Here is a 20,106-nt window from a genome sequence, read left to right on the forward strand (position 1 = left end):
CGTTCACTGCTGACCGATGACATGACACAAGCACAGCCTTCCCCTTAGAGCTATCATTGAAGATAACCCTCTTGTTTCAATGTTTCAGGCCAAACCGCTGGAGGATTCTTCCCTGGGGCCACAAAGTGGTAGGAAATAGTGGCCTTTGTCCTAACCCATGAACCCTCTCCAAACTAAAACCCCCTCCCCCAACCCTACCCATTGGCTATCTTCCTCTTCCTTGTTTTTCTTTGGTACCCAGGGGCAAAGATGGAACAGATTCGCTACACAGAGTGGCGTTCATTGCTGCCTCAGGGTACAGGAGAAGCTGAGCCCAGGTCTCCAACAATCCTCTCACGGGATTGCTGTATCCGCTGAGATTAAAAAAAAAGCGTGTTATAAAATTGCTGTACTCCATACCAATGTTAGTTACTAGTTTACAATTATTTTCCCAGATGTTTAAGAGGGGGAAGAGGCCTGTACTCCAGAGCAACAACTTCTTTCCCTCCTTGGCCGTCTGCAGCCCCCCCGGCTGCCCACCTGGACCTCCACACCAGGTAACAGAATTTCCACCCCCTTCACTCCACACTCCTTCGGGCAGAGGCGAACATCCCCGGAGAAGGAACCTGATGGACCAGCTCAGGGCCTGCACTCAATCGAAGGAGCTGTGAGGGAACTGCTCTCCAGCTGGTGGGCAGGCTGCACACTGGCCGCTGGCGTGGCCGCTGGTCAGGCAGCCCGATGAACAGCATTCTGGGGAAGAAGGCCAGTGCTTGTGGCCATCGCAGCCCCTGGGGGAAGAGGTGGTACCCCTTCACCCACCGCTTCCCCTTTGCTCCCCAACTCATCACTTCTCCCAGTACTCCCCCTGTCCTGAAACACACTTCTGCAGCCAGGCTTTTCAGTAGTCCAGGATTGAAGTTTAACAGAGACAAAAATAATTCTCTTGAGTGAGCTGTTTTCTGCCCAGCTTGGGGAATAATAGCTCAGGGTGACAGGCAGTCGGGGTGGGCGTGGAGAGGAGGCCGGCCACGGGCCACCCTTTGGTTTAGGGCCTTCCCCGTGCCCCACACCACACTCACCCTGGAGCGGGAGTTTCAGGGAAGTGGAGACCTCAGTCAGGGGCTCCGGACTACCAGCTGTTCCTCCCAGCCCCCCACCTGGTGAGGAGTGAGGGTGGCAGGTATGGGAAGGCCTGGGGGAGCCAGGGGCTCCCCGCACACCAGGTTTCAATCCTCCCTGGCTACGGCTCTCTTATGGAATGGGAGGAAAAGAATTAAACACTGCTACTTGACCAAGCCTCCAAAAGGGGATTCTATACCCATTTGCCTATCTCACAGGAATGTTGTATCAGCTGAGATAAAAAAAAAAGCGTGTTATAAAATTGTTATACTGCATACCAATGTTAGTTATTAGTTTACAATTTTTTTTCCAGGTATTTAAGAGGGGGAGGAAGCCTATACTCAGGCATAAAGGGGAAAGCTGTGAGAAAACATTCTGAAGTATAACGTGGAGCGTGATCCCCTCTCTGACAGCATGAGGTCCTCGCAGCCCGGGAGAGCCCACAGTGGAGTGAGGGTTTCAGACCCAACCTGATAAGCGTCATTCATTGCCTACCGAGCCCAATCCAAAAATGCCACTTTTTTGGGGGGGGCGGAGGCTAGAGACCCTTTCTTTGACTGTTAGTCTCCTTTTGATTTTTCTACATCGAACCTTCCTTCTAATATCTATAGGGAAATATCTGACTGGGAAGACACAGTAGAGGAGGAAGGAGGGAGGAAGGAAGGAGGGAGGAAGGAAGGAGGGAGGGAGAGAGAAAGATAAGGAGGAAAGGGGAATATTTATTTTTTATCATTAAACTGAAAGATTTCATTATAACTCTCCAGAAAGAAACACTCTGCATTGTAAAGTATTATCACACGATGGGAGGGGTACCCATGGAGGGGAATCATTCATGCCTTTAGTAAGGAATTCTATATACACTAGGGCTTTCCTGGTCCCCCTCCAGGTAACAGTCATCTCTTAAAGGAAAGAAACTACCAGAGGACACACAGGAGGCCTGCAGGCTAAACCTGACCATGAATGAGTTCTGTTTGTCACCCCCCTACCCATCACCACCAGTGATTATACCTTTTTAAATTGGCTGTCAATGTTTCCAAAAAATAGAGAGATTTGACTTTTGGAAAAAACCTGGATGTCCCGCTTCCTATTAAAAATATTGTATAATCTGGCCACACTGCTGCAGTTCCAGTGGCCACCCTGTTGGCCTGAGGCAGGGCTGTCCCTCTAGACCAGGCTTGTGCCATCCCACCAGGGTTGGCACTCACTGTTCCCTACCTGGCCCTAGTTCCCGGAACCAGCCCCCAGTTTCAGCCGAGCTCTGTGACGAGGGAGACACTTGAGAGAAGAGGCTCTGGAGGCAGGCTGCCCGGGTGCCAACCCTGCCTTCCCCCCCTGCCAGAGGTGTGACCAGAACCAATGACCTGAGCTCTCTACGCTTCTGTTCCCTGGCCTGTCAAATGAGAAAATTAATAATACCTACCTCATTCATGTGTGAGGATTAAATGAGATAACGTATGTCAAGTGCTCAGCACAGGGCCTGGCGCATGGCACCTGCTCTGTGTTAGCGCTTGTTATTATGCACAGTTGGTTCAATTCATCTGAGCTGCAGGCCAGATTTTTAAGGATGTTTTAGTCACACGAAGCGATTGCCCTCCAACTCTCCTTTCTAGCTTAGGGGACTCGGTCTACCTAAAAAACAACCCAGTAAACATCTACTGAGCATATCTATGATGAGTTAGGTATTGTGTGGAGTGGTGACACCTCAGAGATGGGGTTCAGACCTGTTCTCAAGGGCTCACAGCACAGTGGGGGAAATGGACAACTGGACAGTCACAGCCTTGCTCCCTCCCAGTCCTGCCCAACCACCGGGGAGCCTGGCATTCAAGGAGAAACTGGGGTGCATCTGACCCTTCTCCTAGGCTCCAAACCCTCCCAGAGCCTTCCTAAGAGACACTCAAGGGCGAATCAACTCCATTTCATTTCTAGTTTCTCAGGCTGCATATTTGAGTTCTTCCACTGCACCCAGGTTAAAATAATTCCATTTTAACCAAGCCATTCAGATCTTAGATGGCGTTCATTATAATGGAATTTTACCTGAGGCAGCCCATCCCCCAATTCTCAACATCATGGCACCCAAGAAGTTGGCAAGCTTGCCAAATAGGCTGGGCAGAAGTAACTTCCCGCCTCTGGCAGAAGTCCGGAAATTCAGAGCCTTTTGGAACAAAGAACTCTGCCCTGAAGGTGTTTTCCAGCATCATCCTGGCCAGCCTGGAACTGTCCCATTCCCCCTCCACTGGCACCACCTGCTGCCTCTTTTTCCAGCCCTCTTCAGACAGGAAGGGGCGGGGAGTTGAAGGACGGGGACGCAGGGCAGGACAGGCAGTGGCAGGTGAAGAAGGACCCCACGTCGGGTCTTAGAAAGACCTGAATTTAAGTTCTGGTTCTGACTTGGGAGCTCGATGGCTTTGGGCAAGAAATTTAGCCTCTTAACTTGTTCGAACTCAGTTTTCTCTTCTGTAAAGTGGGGATAACAATATTACCTACCTCCTAGGATTATTGAGAGGTATATATGAGAAGATGCACGAAAAACATTTAACCCAGTGCCTGGAACATATTAAGTTATAGTAACCTTTTGGTTTATTATGATTATCAGCTATTATATGATATGCGAGCTTCGAAAGGGTCAAAGGTTGGTATAGAGAGAGACACTGGGGCAGAGTTGGGGGTAGAAGTGGCTGAAAGATAGGTGAGGCCCTGCCACTGAGCCCAGCATGGGCCTGGTGACCAAGATAAGGCCCAGGGCAGAGGTGCTCTCCTGCCCGTGGAGCTGACAGGAACAGACTAGATGGGTAATTACGGGATTGTGGGCTGGGGTGGCCCATGCAACTGCCCAACCAGCCACATTCTTTTGTCCCGTGGGTGGCTGGGTGGGTGGGCAGCTGGCTGTTTATTTGGCTGCCAGGACACTGAGTATATCTAACGCCTTTCAAACCGGTACCCTCCACCCCCGGGCAGAGTGTTCAACTCTTGGAAGGGGAAGGGATTCTCCGTGGGCATTCGCCTCCTCCTGTGGCAGCAGGTGGTGCCAGTGGAGGGGGAATGGGACAGTTCCAGGCTGGTCAGGATGATGCTGGAAAACACCTTCGGGGCAGAGGTCTTTGCTCCAAAAGGCTCTGAATTTCCGGACTTCTGCCAGAGGCGGGAAGTTACTTCTGCCCAGCCTATTTGGCACCTCCTCTGTTCTCTTCACCCCATCTTCCAGACCCCACCCCTGCTCTCCAACCAGACAAGTCAGAGGGTCAAAGTTCAAGGCCAGACTCTGAACAACTGGTCAGTGGAGACTACTAACTTCGGTTCACCTCACCTGGAGCCTTCAAATGATCAAGAAGCCCAAGACAGACATAAATCCCATCACTGTCCCCAGCCCCAGGGCTCTGGTGAGCTAGCACATACATGATTCTGATACTTCCACGTCTTGTTCTTAAAATCAATGCTCAGGGAAAATATATATCCCTCCCAATCCATATGGCAAAAATGCAATTCAGTGGGTATTAATTGAGCACCTGGTATGTTCTCAGCCCTGACATCAGCCTCTCGGTTGAACTGAACAGAGCACCAAGTGTTGGGAAGGATGTAGAGCCACGGGATCCCTCACCCACTGTCGGTGGAAGCCCAGTGAGGAAGGGCTTCAGCTGCACCTGCAGACCCTGCAAAGGGCTCTCAGAGTCAGGCTGTGGCGTTTACGGGGCCACCTGTGCACCACACATCAGACAGGCACACACATAAGCCAGAAACCAGGTCCTTAGGTTAAGAATGATACATTTATTATAGGCGAAAGAGACTTTAGAAGCTCCTCCAGTACAAATTTTTCATTTTAGAAATGAAGTCTATATCAAGTGTTAAAAAGGATGGGGAACTTTTATCTTAAAGGAGTGTTTACTTAAAGGAGTGTTTTTGGTACAGTCACTGTGGAAGACATGTAGAGTAATGCCAAACAGGGAATTCCGTGTGGCCCAACAACTCCATTCCTAGTATGTGCCCTAGAGAAAAGCCTACACATGCACCAGAAGACAAGCACAACATCTTCCTAGCAGTATTAGCTTATCATAATAGCCCCAAACCGGAAACAGCCCAGATGTTCATCAACAAGAGGAAGGATGCACAAATTGTGGCATATTCTTATGGAATACGACAGCACTGAAAACTAATCAGTACAGCTGTGTGCTCCGAAGTGGATGAATCTCAGAAACATGATATTGAGTGAAAAAAGTGCATCACAGACAACACACATGTAGGTAAACTCCAAAGACGTAAAACTAAACAATACACTGTTTTGTAAAGCGTACAGAGATGATAACTTGCAAAGAAAAGCAAGGACATATTAACTAAAATTCATAATATTAGTTACAGTGTGGTGGAGAGTGAGGAAGGGGATGCAAATGGGAAGAGGAAAGGGGGCTTTTAAGGTTCTGGGAATGTTCCACTCCAAACTTAGGTGGTGGGTCAGGATATATTACACTATTCTTTAACGTATACATAGGCCTATTGTGTACTCTTGTGTGTATGATGTATTTCACAGTTTAAAAAAGTAGAGTCTTGGAGAAGCTAAATGACTTTTCCAAGCTCATCAGCTAACAAATAACAGAAAGAGAAATCTATTTACTGAATCTGAGTTTAGCTATTCCTGACTTCTAAAAGGACCTTTCACAATGATGAGTTTCTGGTTTAGGAAATTTGAAAACAATTGCAAGAGTCTTTTCTTTTCACTGTTAAATTCCCAGTGTCTTGAATAGTACCTGGCACACAGTAGGTCCTCAGCGCATATCTACCGAATGACCGTCTGCACAAGGTCTTCCGGGGCTTACATCGCGCCAGGCCTGGCGCTCGACTTGTATCATCTCTAATCCTCACACAACACTGCAAGGGAGTTATTCTTACCCCAGTTTACAGATAAGGAAACTGAGATTCAGAGAGATTAAAAAACCTGCCCAAGGTCACGAGCTACAAAGTGACAAAGCCAGAATTTAAACCTAAGTGTGTCTAACTCAAACCCAGTGTTTCTCCCATTCCGCAAGGCTGCTAGCACAGCTTCTAATAGCACTATCTAAAATTTCAGTCATTTACCAAGAAACCCTGGGAACCCCAGCTGAGGGGTAGGCTCAGTGTTTTCTCCTCCTTCTACCTGTCTCCAGGCTCTGGCTCTGGCACTTAGAGTGGTTTGTACAGCCAGACCCATCACCAGCACACAACGTAGAGCTGTGGTCATGGGTTAACTTTACAGCATGGGGCAGATTACTGCATCTCCTTAAACCTTCGTTTCCCATATGCTGGAGAGAATACTAGTAACTTACTCCAAAGAAAAGCTGGGAAGATTAAGGGAGACAAGGAAAGTGATCAACACAGTGCCTGGAAGAGACTGTCAGGTGAGGCTGGGTCTGTTTCTCTTTCCAGGTGGGTAGGTTCGGGAGTGTTCCTTAAGGGGTAGCCAGGAGAGGAAGAGGTAAACAAGGTGAGAGTAGCTCCCAGTTGGCCAGTGGGACAATGGCCTTTTCTTCCTTGGTGCACTTAGCACATAGAAGGTCATCAATAAAGTGTTCTGTTTGAAACTGAGAGTTTCTTATTTACCTTCCAGACCATCCAAGTCTTCTCTGATCCCTGCAATCTCTCCACACAGAGCTATCTCTCTCGGGTTCTTGTCTGCTGTTTTTACCCAAGTAAGGTACCCAAGACTGCCAGAGAGGCACCGAGGCCTGAGGGTATGGCAAAGGGAGCCTCCTCTGAGAGACCACCGTCCCCAGAGTAACCTTTGGACAAACTGAACTTGCTCCCAGGTCAATTCATTCAAACTGCTATGTAAATCTAAGCTTGCTGCTCAGGGCCATTTCTGCAGGCCTATTATGTGTGAGGCAGGCCCTGAATGCTTGTGGCCGCCTGGTAAGGGCAGAGGTGGCAGGGTCCCCCTGAGGTTGAGACAGACCCAGTGTGAGTCCTGACTCTCCCTCTCACCAGCTGTGTCACCTCAGCACATGGCTCCACCTCCCCGATCCTCGGTTTCCCCATTTTTGTAAAACGAACATGGTGGTGGTTCTCGTCTACACAAGCTGTGACAGCTCTGGGGGGCAGTGCACGCGGTGTCCGGGGCCCAGTACCTGGTGCCACTGGGCTGAGTGCTCAGTAAGTAGCTGTTCCTGGAGCTACAACTCCAGTGCCAGCAGGTGGCACACACTGGATGTGTCACCAGCTAAGCTTTGGGCCTCATGGGTGCCTCACAGGGCTTAGAATATCACACTTTGCGTAACACCTCAAAGCTTCAACCTGTCATCAGAAGGCCAATGAGAGGCAGTGGCTTCCCAGGAACTGGCTGCTGGGTGCTGCCCAAACTCCACTTTCTCACTGGTGCAGCTGCCTACACCATGCTCAGGACCAGGACCCTGCCCTGTGCCCAATGGGGACTTTGTGTGGCAAAGACTGTGGAATAGACTGCATGGTCTATTCCTTGGCATGGGACCTGTCGGGCAGGTTTGCGAAGGTATGACACACACTCAGACTCCCTGAGCGTCTGTTCCTTCTGCCTTTGGCTCCTGCCATTTACCTACCAGCCTGCCACCTCTGCCACCCCTGTCACCCCTGCCACCCCAGAAGCTCTCTCCTCTCCCCTCTCCATAAGTCGCTTCAAAGGGTGGGACTTCCCAAGAGGTCTCCGCCTGCCGTTTTCATTTGTCTGTGAGGAGAATGACTTCCTTCCTGCCACAGTAGACAGAGTCACTATACAGTCATCAAGGAGGCTCCACCCCCATGCCCGGCACCCCGTCTCTCATGCTGAACCTCTGGGGACTCTCCAGGGCACCCACCCTGAGCATCTGGGCCACAAGGACCAAGGACTCAGAAGGGAAGGCAGTTTCTCTTCCACGTGTCTCCACAACAGGCTGCAGTCGTCCACTGCCACCAGCGCCTTTAGTCGGGGTTGAGAAAGTCTGTCCCCACCCTGCACCATTTCCCCAGAAGTCAGACAAGCCGAGAGTCAAGCTCCAGTGTCCAGGGGACCTGGGTCCCCCTCCTGCTACGCAGCTTCTCTCGGCCCTGACCTCCACTTTGCTTGCCATTTCCCCAGAATCTGATTACAAGTGACCTGTGCCCTTTAGCCACATGGGCAAGGTTTGACTACCCTTCCCTTCCTGGTTGTTTACCCGCTTTAATGCTGAGCTTTCCCGCGGGACGGTGTGGCCCCCGGAGGTCTGGGAAGATGGATGGATGGAATGAAGAGGCTACAGATTTGGGGGAAGAGAGAAGAGGAAGCGTGAGGCTGAGTCTTGGCTTCAGTATAAATCCCAGTTCCCCAGGGGCACCTGAAGGGGAGTTGGCAGGCCTTCCTGAACCTGTGTGAGGTAGGGGTGGGGCAGGAAAACCAAAGGTGAGGCCAGTCACAAGTCAAGGGTGAAGGGAAGTCACAGGGAAGGGGAAGGGAGTGAACAGTAGGCTAGTCCAGAGAGAGGGCGGCCGAGAGCAGTGCTGGCCTCAGGGAGAGACTGCAATTAGCGGTAGCACCGCAGAGCAGGCTACCACCATCTTCCCCTCATCATTAAGCACCACCCCCATCTTCTCCTCATTAAACCCACACCCACCCGTCTTCCCCTCATCACCGTGACCTCCGCTGGGTCTGGGGTGGGGTTCGCTAGAATGCCTCAATGTTCCAATTTGTCCTGAACAGCTTGGGTTTAATTATTCATCACACCCCATTCACTCTCAAAAGTCTCCCAGTTTGGGCAATAAATTATACAGTCACTCTCTCTAGCACATCCAAGAGGGCACTGAGACAGGAGACAGTCAATGGGGAACCGGAGAAAAGCATAACTAGAAGCAAGACCTTAGTGGTCCAGAGCTATAGCCAGGCTGGCTCCTGTCCAGCTGGACCCCCTGAGAACTGGACTGTAGTGGAAGAAGAGCCCACCAGCCACTGCCCAGCCTGAGCTCAGACCGTCTAGGGGGAGGAGGCCCGGTCTGGTGGGTTCCCTTCCCTGTCATCCCTCAGAGGGCCTAGTACCATGCTGGGCACACAAGAGGCTCTTAAGAAAATCTTGTCATTTCCTTACTTCTCTTTACCTGCATCCAAACCAGACGTAAGCAGTAACAAATGGAAAGCTGGAGCTCCTATAACTCATCCTGTCCAGCAACACACTGGAGTGCCATCCTAGCTCAGACCTCCAGGTGCTCATGACTCTGGCTCTCCGGCCACTAGAACCCACCTGCTGGATGTAAGCACCGGCCAGTTTCTTGCAGAGAAACTCTGGCTCTCAGGCAGGATGACCTCTGCCTCCTCAGGATGTGAGGTAAAGAAATGAACAACTGCAAGTCCTTCTCCTGTCTTGGATAACCACTTGGTCTGGCCCACTAGACCCCAGGCCTTCCTCCAAATGTGGAAGACATTGGCTTTAACACTGGCTATTTGTTCTGGGAGTGGACGGTGTGGGTCCAAGAGGTCCTCCTGGTGCTTCCTCTGGGACTCGGTGCCCAAAGGAGATCAGTTCTGAGGTCGAATAGGGAAAGAAGACCGAGAAACCATAAACACAAGTAACTAGGGCACCTCAAACAGCATCAGACCTTCCACAGTATTTATACAAATAAAGTGTGATGGTCTTGGCTGTGAGTGGTGAGGAGAGCTCCCTAACCCTAACCCTCTTCTTTCCCTCCTTCCTTATCCCACTCTCCTGTTTTCTTATCCTTTTTCTCTTCCCTCCTTTCTTATCCATTACCCTGGAAAGGGACAAGTCATGGCTGATGAGGGACAGCCAAACTGAAGCCATGGGACCCAGCCAGAGCACAGACTGTGAATTCCCCAGCTGTTTGCAGTTTGAGTCAGCCCCCTAGCCTGCTTGTGGATTGTCTTCAAATGGGTCCAGAGAGGCCACTGAGTAGGGGGCAAATGGGGCCCCTACTTCTGCTCAAGGATCTGAAACACCCAAAGCAAAAGCCAGAGAGAAATCTGCAGTCTTAATAACCTCCTGGTCTGGCTGCATACAATCCTGACACCATTCCAGAAGGACTGACAATCCCCTCCAGCACTTGGACAGGGATGGGATGAGGAAGGTCCCCCGAAACACAGCACTCTTGGTTCGTAAAGTTGAGGCTCCAGTGTCCAGATAATCCATTTCCACCTTAGCAAACCACCCCCACTTCCCAGCCTGACTTAAAACCTTTGCCAGCACCACGGCTTCCCTTATCCCAGAGTCTTTCCCAATCTCTTGTGCACGCCCACCTCCCTAACACACATAGGCAGCTAACAAGATCACTAGGCAGAAATGGAATGAGGGGCTGGAAAATTCTGCCGTGCTGGGATGCACCTCCTGATCCCAGGAGAATAAGAGACGTGGATTTACCACAAAGCCACAATCCCTTCCCAGTCAACCCATTCTGGAGTCATACCATAGCCATCCCATAATCATTGCTGTGTAGAGTGTCCCCTCCAGGAGTGGCCACCACCAGCCATGAAGAAGCCGGCCTTCCAGCAGGGAGCTGGCGCAGAGCTGAACTCTGCCCAGGAGAGCTTTTGCAATGCTCAGAAAATGCCTGCCCAACTGCTTGCCTGGGCTCTGGCCCCTCTGGCTGCTGAGCCCAGACAGGAGGTTGACTCACTCACCGCATGGAGAAGGAGGAAGAGGAGGAGGAGAAGGAGGAGGAGGAGGAGATGCGGGAAGGGCCTGGGTTCGGAGACCCAGGGCTCTCCCAGCCCAGGCAGCCTAGGTCTCAGCCTCAGTGGTCCATGGGGGGAGGGGGGCAATGTCAAACTGCTCCCCGGAGACCATATGATGGTCCCTCCTAGATACTTCCCCTGAAATCCTCCTCATCCACCACCCACAGATGTGAGACTCCTCACTCCCCCAATAGAAGCTACTCCTTGAGCCCCCTCCTCAATTAGATGCTTGCCCCTGAGCTCCTGTGGACATCTATGGATTGGCTTTCCTGAGAAAATAAGTCCAGTGCACTGGACTGGTTGATCCAGGATCAACCAGGTCTAAAATAATTGGTGGCTTAAAAAAAAAGCAAGAAAAGAAAAAAAACCCTCTACTTAAGAGATCCAGCTCCATCATCGCAGGTGACCATGGCGTGGGTCCTATAAGATAACAAGGCTATACACACTCCATCCCCAGAAGACCTCAGCACGTAGAGAGCCAACCCCTCCCTTTCTTATTCCTTCAGTCCATGCCAAGGCGGCCCGACAGAGGAAGGAAACAAATGTTTCTTGTTGCCCAAGTGCCGAGCACCCCGCCGGAGGAGCGTTTCTGTGTTCCGCTGCCTGAGCCCCGAGGAGGTCGCTGCCCCCTCGCCAGCCTGGCACGAACTTCAGCTTTCTCTCAGACCTCAGGGTCCCCTTAGTGCCCCAGCCTCAAGGCACGACAGCCCAGATCTCAGTCGCCAAGTTCGCCCAGACTCTAGTGCTTGCACACGGGCACTCAGGCCCGGTACTCCCGACGCCCCCACCCCGCGCCTAATCCCGATACTGGGGCCCCCCTCCCCGCCGGTCCCGGGTCCGCACCTGGTCCTGCGTGTGGGCACGCTGCTCCGCGCTCCCGGCGCCTGGGGATCGGCGGCTGCCTTTTGACAAGCAGAGACAGCCCAGCACCTGGCCCCGCCCCTCGCAAGGCCCCGCCCCGCCCCTGGGCCCCGCCCACAGATCCAGTCCTCTCTTGCCCGGCGCTCCGACTGCGCTGCAACCATCTTGACTTGGAATCAACCACTGCACTGCCTCCTGGGAGACTCTGCCCAGTCCTCCAAGACTGCCGTCCACGGGGCAAGGCAAGCTGTGCCCTCCGTGCGTGAGAGCTTTCGATGGTTATGTGTGTGCAGATCCACGATTCTGCCTGCGATAATCCGTGATGCCTCCCCTCTCCCCCCACTGCAGTGGTTCTACCCAGCCTGCTTGCGGACGCCTCTTCCAGGTGCGTCACCCCCACCTGGGCTGACCCGGCCAGGACTTCTCCGTCGTCTGCGGGGCTCCGTGGTGGGGGTGGAGAGGTGCTGCGGCGGGCACCAAAGGTTCTCTCAGCGCTCTTGGAGAATCCCAGTGCAGCCCGCCGTCGTGTTACTCCTGCAGAGCGTCAGGGAGCTCAGCCCGATCCCACAGGCTAGTATAAAAGAGCGAACGAAAACGGGGCCGAAGAGGAGGCTGGAGTTGCATTGTCACCCCTACTCGATGTCCCCTCGGGCGCGACCACGGCTGACCACGTTCTCGGCCCGTCGCGAACCTCATCCAAACAAGCTTAGTCTCAGCTTCCCTGGGCCCTGGGCCCCAGCCCCACACACCCATCCCATCCGACATTGGTGTGAAGGGATGGAAGGAGGTAAAAAGTACATCTGAGACCTGGGATTGTAGGTGGATGCGGAAAATTCGCCATAGAAAATCTTGGCTAAAAATTACTGCGTTTCCTTGGCTATGTGCTAGGCACCACTCTAGATGCTAGAGGAGAGCCGAAAAAGATGTGGTTCCCATCTTAGAGCTCACTGTCCAGTGGGAGAATATATAAATAAATAGTAATTACAATGTAATGTTCTATAATAGAGATGCCCAGGAAGTCATCCAGCAGTTGGTGACCCCCTTTAGGCAGGGAAGATGTTGTCATTCACCTTTTACAGAGGAGGAAACCATGGCTCAGAGGGGCAAGCTGAAGAGGTGGGAAAATGAGGTATAGAGAGGTTGATTTGCCCAACATTACACACCTATTCAATGAAGGGCAGTACTAGAGCTCAGCAAATAATAGCCTCTGATCCATTTCTGAAACAGTTATGCTAGACTGTATGATAACCAGCCCCTCTCAAACTCTCAATAACTGAATCAAGAGAAATGGACTGAGGCTAAACAGAAAAAAGGACCTTCAAACAGTGAAGTTTGTTAAGCACTGAAACAGTTCATTAAGGGAGTATCATGGACACTTTCTCTCTGGACAGGTTAAAAAAAAAATAGAAGAGACACAGATTGTTTGATTGACCTTGGGAATGGGCTATGCATTCTGAGAAACAGATGAAAGGAAGTGCCCCTTTGGAGGTCCTGCCAGTCTGATGGATGGATTAGCTGCTTGTAATGAAAGTAAAAGAAAGAATCCCCTTGCCCAGAGCATCATGGGAAAGCTAGCAGTGGTTCTCGTGGGCAGGAAAGTGTAAGAGGAAATCTCTAACAACCAACACTTTGGGGCATCCTCAGAAAGTTCCATGAGCCTCTGGAAGAGGTTGATCACTCAGAAGTCACTTTCGTAATGCTTAATTGGCCAGACAGGAGAACCTGGCATCTTGAAAATAAACCTTATCAAAAAGTGGTAGAAGATGAGTCCTAAGTGTTCCACAGTAATTGGCAGTGTCTTTTCACAGCTCTTCATTTGGTCTTCATCATGACCTTTTGAGTCAGGCCGGCTAGAAAATACTCTCCCCGTTGTATAACTGATGTGCGGAGTTGCCAAAGCTCTTATAGCCGGTGAGTGACAGAGCCACTTGAACTCAGATCTCTCTGCACTTTCCACTGTTCCATGCTGCCTCTCAAAAAAAAAAAAAAAAAAAAAAAAATGTCCATAGGTTTTCCACCTGTTTCACCAATCTAGATAACCCAGCCTTGGAGAACTCAGAGGTTCTGGGTTTGACAGATTTGCAGGATTATCGATGTGATCACAGTCACCAGCATATGCACTAATTAGCCCATCTCTCTAACCCTAACCAACTTCTTTTTATCTTCCCCCAATACCTAAACTGCTCCCTCTCACCTGTCCCTCCAGACCCTGTCCTCTTCCAGGCTGCTCTCCAGGTAAAAATGTGCCCTTTGAGCCCTCTCTGGAGCACTCCCATCTGTTTGCTTTTCCCTTTTTTAGGGCCGTTTTTTCTCCTTAAATATTTTATGGTTATAAGTATGGTGGGAATGAAGGAAAGGCTCTCACTCAGCAAACTTCAGAACATCTGAGAGACACAGAGTCATGAATTCATAAAGACAGAAGCTACCAGGCCATCCCAGTTAGTTCTCTTGTTTTAGAGATTAAAAAAAATTAAGTCCAGAAAGGTGAACTTATTTATCTTTTCTAAGCCATGTTAGGGCTGTTCTCTCTGTTTATGTTCCGGATGGTGAAAATGGAATGAATAAATGGAAGAAGCTGTAAGCAATGAAAGCAACCCAAACAAAAGGGTCTTCCCAGGACAGTGTTTACCAAAATTTTAACTGCAACCCATAGTAAGAAACAATTTTTTGTCATGACCTAGTATACCCATGCAGATATACATTTTTATAAAACAAGAGATACCCTGCAATGTTTTCCATTATTTTTCCCTTCCTTCCTTCCTTCTTTCCTCCCTTCCTCCCTTCTTTTTGTCTTTCTGTCTTTCTTTTTCGGATCCACCAAACTGATTTCACAGACCACAGTGGGTTGTGACCCAAAGTTTGAAAAAGTCCCAATTATCATGAGATCCCTTCATTTAGAACCTGCAACATGAGATTCACAGAAGGGCCTTTCAGAGCCCAGCCTGGCTTGCACAGAGCGCCCTCAGAAGCCCATGGGGGCTCCAAGGCTTTGGAGGATTCTACTTCCAAGGCCACATTGTCAGGATTAGGTCACTGAGGCAGCGTGTATCTACCCAATGTTTGCCTTTATGGCCTTAACTCAGCTGTTATCCTACCATGCTCCTGCATTTTCTAGCATGGGAGCTTCTTTCAGCCTCAGGAAGCTTTATGGCATCTCAGAAATCCTGACTTCCCCAGAACAGGACAGCTGTGGGGGAGTAGTGTGCAATGTCACGAGAAGTGAGTGTCCACAGACTCAGCTTGCCCTAGAAAGTGTAGCTCACCCCCGGTTGTTCAATCCAAATGCATGTGGCTCCAGGGCTCCATTCCCAGTAGCCCAGCTCATGTCTCCATCCTCAGGGCTTTTGGCACTTGTCTTTCCCATCTGCTCCCACATCCTTGAGCCCTAGGCTGCCTGCCTGCTGGCCCGCACACAGCGTCTGCTGGCATGGTAAAGCAGAGCCTAGGGGCCGGACGAAGGAAGGTGGAGACTCCCACCTGCATCTCCAGGCAGAGGGAGCTCCAGAGCTCCCCAGGTATTTGCTGGGCTCCCATCCAAACCCCAGCAGACAATGATGACTCTTCAAGCCCCAACACCAACTACAGAGACCAGTGGAATAAACAAGAGGCTCAAGATCCTTTCCCACCTATGAGGGTCTGTGGCTCTAAGTTTTGCAACAATTACGGTCACTCTAATAGGAAATGAAGTGACCCTATCCCTTAGCCCTCGGGGAATTCTTATTTTGCTCCTCTAGGGAGGCATATCTTGGAGAGCCTAGTGAGGCAGGTGGATGGAGAGGCTCTGAGGCGTGGGAGTAGGTATCCTGGGAGCAGGTGAGAGTGCCCTTAGTGTCACATCACTGCTGAAGAAGTCAGTAGGAAATGGCTGACTGTTTTCAAAGGAAGCCCCCTTTACCCAGAGGAGAGTCTCCACGGAAGGCGATTATGCACAGATCTCCTTTTCTTCATACCAAGAAGCAGAAGCCTCACAAGCCCCATCCTGGGCATGCCTGCTTCTTTCTCCAGAAGAACAGGAAGGACATTCCGTAAGCAGCCCAGGAATGCATTAAACAGCTCTTCCCTGAGGCCTCGACTCCAGAAAGATGTGGCTATTGACAGCTGTTTTCCTTTGCCTTTGGCCTCTGACCTGGGACGAACACTACTGAGCATGGACGCCCCTCTCTTTGTATTTGCCTCGTTGTTCCATGTTGTTAAAGATGCCACCGTTGTTAAGACTGGTGTTTCTGGTGTCCATCTCCACTTGCAACAGAGTTTACTCTGGACCAAATGATAATGGTATTGTGCTGCTTTGTATCGTCCACATGTCCTACAGCCAAGAAGTGGTCTCTAGACATTTCTGATTGTAAAACATTATTGGCAAAAAAAAGTTGCCATCCCCATATATGAATATGACTTTAAAAGTTCTATCATTAACTCATATTTCAAGTCAAACTACACAGTTCGGGTGAGATTCATCATCAACATTAATGAATGTAAATTCGTATTTCAATTGATGTTCTTGATACTTTTTACTGACTTCCCTAACACTTCTTTGCACTCAGATACCTCACCCGACATACCTGACATGGAGACCATCTGATACGAGGACCAAGTGAGGGTTCAGTGTCAATCTGTATTGACATAAACAATATTAAACATACTAAACATACTATATGTTTAAACTTTAAACATACTAAGGCTTAATTTATTTTTAATTAAATAATTAATTAATTTTTATTTTTGGCTGTGTTTGGTCTTCGTTGCTGTGCACGGGCTTTCTCTAGTTGCACCAAGCCGGGGCTACTCTTCATTGTGGTGCATGGGCTTCTCATTGCGGTGGCTTCTCTTGTTGCGGAGCATGGGGTCTAAGTGTGCAGGCTTCAGTAGTTGTGGCTCACGGGCTTAGTCACTCCGCGGCATGTGGGATCTTCCTAGACCAGGTCTCATACCCGTGTCCCCTGCATTGGCAGGCAGATTCTTAACCACTGCACCACCAGAGAAGTCCTAAAGCTTAATTAAAAAAAAAAAAAAAAAAAAAAAAAAAAAAAAAAAAAAAAAAAAAAAAAAAAGGGCTTCCCTGGTGGCGCAGTGGTTAAGAATCTGCCTGCCAATGCAGGGCACAAGGGTTCGAGCCCTGGTCTGGGAAGATCCCACATGCCGCGGAGCGACTGAGCCGCAACTACTGAGCGTGCGCGTCTGGAGCCTGTGCTCCGCAACAAGAGAGGCCGCGATAGTGAGAGGCCCGCGCACCGCGATGAACAGTGGCCCCCGCTCGCCGCAACAGGAGAAAGCCCTCGCACAGAAACGAAGACCCAACACAGCCAAAAGTATATATATATAAATAAATAAATTTATAAAAAAAAAAAAAAAGAAAAAGGAAGTCTTTGATATTGTCCTCCCATACCCAGTGGATCGTGTAACATATCCTCCCTCGGAGATCTCTGCTCTAGAGAACAGAGAAACAGGATTGGACCCCGAGAGTTCGTCAAGTTTAGGTGACCCATTCAAGTTTATAATTGGTGAGTTGCAAAGCAGGGACTAGAGGCCAAGTCTCCTTCCTTGAAATCCAGGTCTTGCTCTTTCCACCACCCTGTGCCTCCTCTTCCCTCTGCTTTGTGGAGAAATGGAAGCACTTTGTGTGTGGGGGGGTGGGGGGTGGGCAGGGAGAATCTCTTGAAGGCTGGGAAGCTAAATTCTTTGATCTGATTGGCTTATTTAAGCAGAGTCTGAGGCAAGATCCAGGTGGAATTGACTGTGATGTGTGTCTGGAGTCACAGCTGCCAATAGTCTGATGCCACAGGTCTCCAACCAGATTAAACCAGAGAGGCAAACAGGACAGGCTCTCCCAACAGTGGCTACCAGGGTTGGGAGAAAGGGTGTGGTGGCCACTTGTGGATAACTAGGAGTAGGAGAATAGACCTTAAATTCTTAGCTGGGGCACCACCAAGGACCTTCCTTTGACCCACAGTCTCGAGGAGAGATGTCGCTCAGTTGGGGTTTCTGGAACCTGGGAAGAAGGGGTTGCCTGACCTCTGAGTGCCAGCTGTCAAGCCCAGAAAGAATGTGGTGAAGAGGCCCGAACCATCAGGGGTTTCCATCTCTTTACCCTTTAACCCTCCTTTTCCCCACCCATCTTCTTAGTCCAGACAAATCAGTTACTCCTCCCTAGATCTTTCTTTCCTGCCCTCCCTCTGCTCCCCAGTTTACTTCACATACCTCACATGCCTCTGTACCTTATTCATCACCAGGCTCCTCATCTGTCAAGAGATGGGGAGTTTGAGGGCCATCAAGGGCTGATGATCAGTGAGTCTATGACTTGGACCTGCCCAGAAAGGAGAATAATATCTCAGTTGCCAACACTCCCCCACCTTCTCCCTGCCTTTCCTTCCAGTGACACCCATAATATGGGTGAGGATGAGTTGAGAGAGAACATTTAGGCAAGTAGTCCAGATGCCCAGGCATGAAAACGCCAGCTGTAGGCTCCTCACAGGGTTGGGATGGAGTTCCTGAGCAGGATGCTAGACCCAGAACAATGAATTATAGCAACTGAGTCTTTGTTCTGTGTCCTTGAAGTAATCTTGGTATCCCAGTTCCCTGTCCTCTTCTCTTCCCAAGAACCTTATGCTTGATCTTGACAGGAATTAGAAGTGAATTCCAAAGGCAAATACCAAAATCTCCACTGTAGCTTCCTAGAGGTGATCAAAGTAATTCAACCACTTCTGCTATGTTGGGAGCTGGAACTCTAGAGAAACACATGTCTCTACATCACTTTCACTCCCCCATCTTCTCTCCCATTCCATGAGGCCTAAACTGTGGACTGATACCATATACCCTGTCACTTGTGACAATGCAATCTAGCCTGATAGAGAGGCTGATCTGGTGCCTACAGCTGGTTTACTTCCTTGTCAAACCCCTGAATGTGAGGAGATACAATTCCTGCTTTGTGATTAATAATAGTCTCTCCTCTAATCACTTGTTATCTTACTGCCTTAGACTATACGTTGACATTTGATCTGCAGCAATTAAGGATTTATTGCCATGTTTCTTTCTCCCAAATAGCATACACCCTTTAAGTAGAGGGCATTTGAGGACGAGTGGTGTTGGAACCAGAACAATTGACAAAGAATTGTATGTGTCAATGTTGCATTACCTCTGTCTCAACCTCAGTCTAAAAAAGATGTTTCATTTCTGATAGTACAATGGATTAGATACCTTGAATGACCCTTTCAGTTGAAATAACAATTTTAAACACAACCGTTTAAATTAAACAACATTTAATCTTAAATGTATCACCAAGCTGGCACAAAAGAAGGAAATCTACAGAACTCAGAATGAAGTGAAAATAGGAGCACAGGTTGGAAAGCAAGGACCAAAGCTGGTCTTCACCCTGAGAGAGTCTTGGGAACCTTGAGCTTTCACTTTGATGGTTTCACAGGTCATGGGACATGAGGTATGGCCAAGGGATTATCCTGCATAAATCTGGGCTCTCAAAGTGTATACCCCAGAACTCTCTGTGTAAAGAGAATGAGAAATAAACCTCCATATAGAAAGGAGCAGCAAGGAATTTGGCCTGTGTCATTCTGGATGGTAGGAAAAATAATAAATATTCCCTCAGAATTCACAACCACAAGCCAGTGCTCAGCTGGGTTTGCAGTCCAAATTCATGTGCTATGTGATCAAAAAAAAAAAAAAAAAAAAAAAACCCCAAAACCAAAAATTCAAACAGAAAACTTAAAGTTATCCTAGGTTGGTACTATTCAGGTAACTTGCTGAATCAATTGTAATCCTCTTTGAAGGAACTCAAACACATCCTAGTACTCAAAGGCTTGCCACAGGTGAAATCTCAGGGAAAATTACAGCTTATGGTCCAAGTCACAAAACACACATGGAAATAAAGCACGTTGAGTGAAAATCAGCAGAAATAGACCCACAAAGGCATTAGATATTTAAAGTTTTAGACACTGAATATAAGGTTTTTGTTTGTTTGTTTTAAAGAAACAAAAGAGAAGCTCAAAAAAGTGAGCAGGAAATAAGAGACTATAAATAACTAATTAGACTTGGAAAATAAGCAAAAAGAATTTCTGGATAAAAAATAATAGGTGTTGAATCTTAAAACTCAGTGGATAGATTTAATAGCTGATTAGATATGGCTGAGGAAAAAATTAGTAACCTGGAAGCTAGAGCTGAAAAAATGACCAAGAATGTAATCCAGAAAGACAAGACATGGAAAATATGAAAGATTAAAAGACATAAAGGAGAGAGAAAATTGAACTGTGCCAAATTAGAGCTCTGGAATGAAATAGAAGGATAGGAAAGAGGTAATATTCAAAGACAATGGCTGGGATGTTTCCAGAACTGTAGAGAACTTCTGGAAGCTCAGTGAATGCCAAGAAGATAAATAAGAAAAAACTCACATGTAGGAACACCATAGGAAACTAAACATCAAAGAAGAAAGAGAAGATTGTGAACATTGGCAAGGAGAATGATCACCAACAAAGGAATGGTGATAATTAGACTTATGGCTGACTTCTCAACAG

General features: G+C 49.0%; 1 protein-coding gene across 4 annotated transcripts in view; it reads right to left on the bottom strand.

Moving 5' to 3' along the window:
• Positions 1 to 11,646, bottom strand: part of VDR (vitamin D receptor) — a 55,090-nt gene extending 43,444 nt beyond the window's left edge. For 2 of the 4 annotated variants that reach the window (XM_036866123.1, XM_036866121.1), the window contains exon 1: positions 11,573 to 11,640. The gene's annotated coding sequence lies outside the window, so the exon portion shown is untranslated. Of the gene's footprint in view, positions 1 to 11,572 lie in introns of all 4 variants that reach the window. The other 2 variants (XM_036866122.1, XM_036866124.1) reach the window with 2 other exon arrangements.
• Positions 11,647 to 20,106: the final 8,460 nt, after the last annotated feature.

This window comes from Balaenoptera musculus, chromosome 10 (genome assembly GCF_009873245.2).
Source record: "Balaenoptera musculus isolate JJ_BM4_2016_0621 chromosome 10, mBalMus1.pri.v3, whole genome shotgun sequence".
Taxonomy (NCBI): Eukaryota; Metazoa; Chordata; class Mammalia; order Artiodactyla; family Balaenopteridae; genus Balaenoptera; species Balaenoptera musculus.